Here is a 1,228-nt window from a genome sequence, read left to right on the forward strand (position 1 = left end):
TCCATCTATGAGAACAGTTTTCGGTTCTATCAGGACGGTTATAAACCGTTGTGGTACAATTACACCAGAGATTTTTTAGCCTAATGCGACGGTTTTCATGATATATTGCAACGGTTTTGTGATATATTGGAACAATTATCATCATCCTATTGCAACGGCTATTGCTACATATTGCAACACTTATTAGGGGTTGTTGTTATTGTTTCTAGGCCTATTGGAACGGTTATATTCTCCATTAGAACAATTCACAATTATCATTTTTTATATTTATGGAAGCAAAATGAGGAATATTTGCCTATGCAATGTAAGTTTATTCACCATAACTTATATAAAGCACGAAATAAAATAAAAATATCCAACTAGCTTTATCCATATACAAAAACAAAATATGAATACATTGTTTGATCAACAATTCAAAAGTTAAAATTGATAAGTTTGCATATAAAAAGTTCTAAACTAAAATATCCTTGAACATGATAATAGAAAGTCTAACAAAGATCAACAGCATTCAAGTAAGGCCTTCGCCACTACTTTCATTCGCAATCTTTGCACCTACAAAAGACAATCAGAAATAATTAAACAAATTTTTTTAAGATAATTGAATGGCAAATTTAATAACTCAAAATTTTTTAACTCTCTAAATTCCTATAATTTTTGGCAAAGTTTCCTTTGTAAATACAACTCTCCCAAAATTCTTAACATGTTCAAAACATCATTACTGAAATTAGAAATTGAGATGCTAAAATTTAAATTGTATTTACTAACTTTTTACCCTACTTATCTTAATTCTTATTTAAATTTAAGAAATTGATCAGATGCTAAAATTTAACAAACCATACCTCATAATTAATCCGAATTGTAAAAGAAGATACCATTTCCCAGGAATCCAGAATTATGATTTCAACAAAATTGTCCATAACTGAAATTAGAGTTCGATTGATATCTTAAAATCCAATTAAAAACTTCTTAATCAAGTAAAAGTCAGGCACTTCAAGAATGCAAATAAGTAAAAATAAAACAAAGAACCGAGACGAAAAGAAATCAACAAAGAAAGAAAAAACCAGCAAAAAATAAGATGAAATATGAAAAGAGGGAGAAGAAGAATACTCACCAGAATGAGGGACTCTTAGATGACAGAGTGTAATACACAGGCAGTTGTCGTCCTTCGCCAGAGTTGGCCGACAGAGTTCGTCCATGATGAAGTCAATGTGTTCTACGTTGAGGCTGA

The 1,228-nt window shown here is 30.3% G+C and overlaps 1 long non-coding RNA gene across 1 annotated transcript; it reads right to left on the reverse strand.

The window, feature by feature from the left end:
* Positions 1-441: 441 nt before the first annotated feature.
* Positions 442-1,228, reverse strand: LOC104235310 (uncharacterized). The gene is made up of 3 exons (XR_713149.2): positions 1,112-1,228; positions 840-919; positions 442-552 (listed from the first exon to the last, which is right to left on the reverse strand). It is a non-coding gene; the product is annotated as an uncharacterized lncRNA (long non-coding RNA).

The sequence above is a fragment of the Nicotiana sylvestris genome, chromosome 3, assembly GCF_000393655.2.
Source record: "Nicotiana sylvestris chromosome 3, ASM39365v2, whole genome shotgun sequence".
Lineage (NCBI taxonomy): Eukaryota > Viridiplantae > Streptophyta > Magnoliopsida > Solanales > Solanaceae > Nicotiana > Nicotiana sylvestris.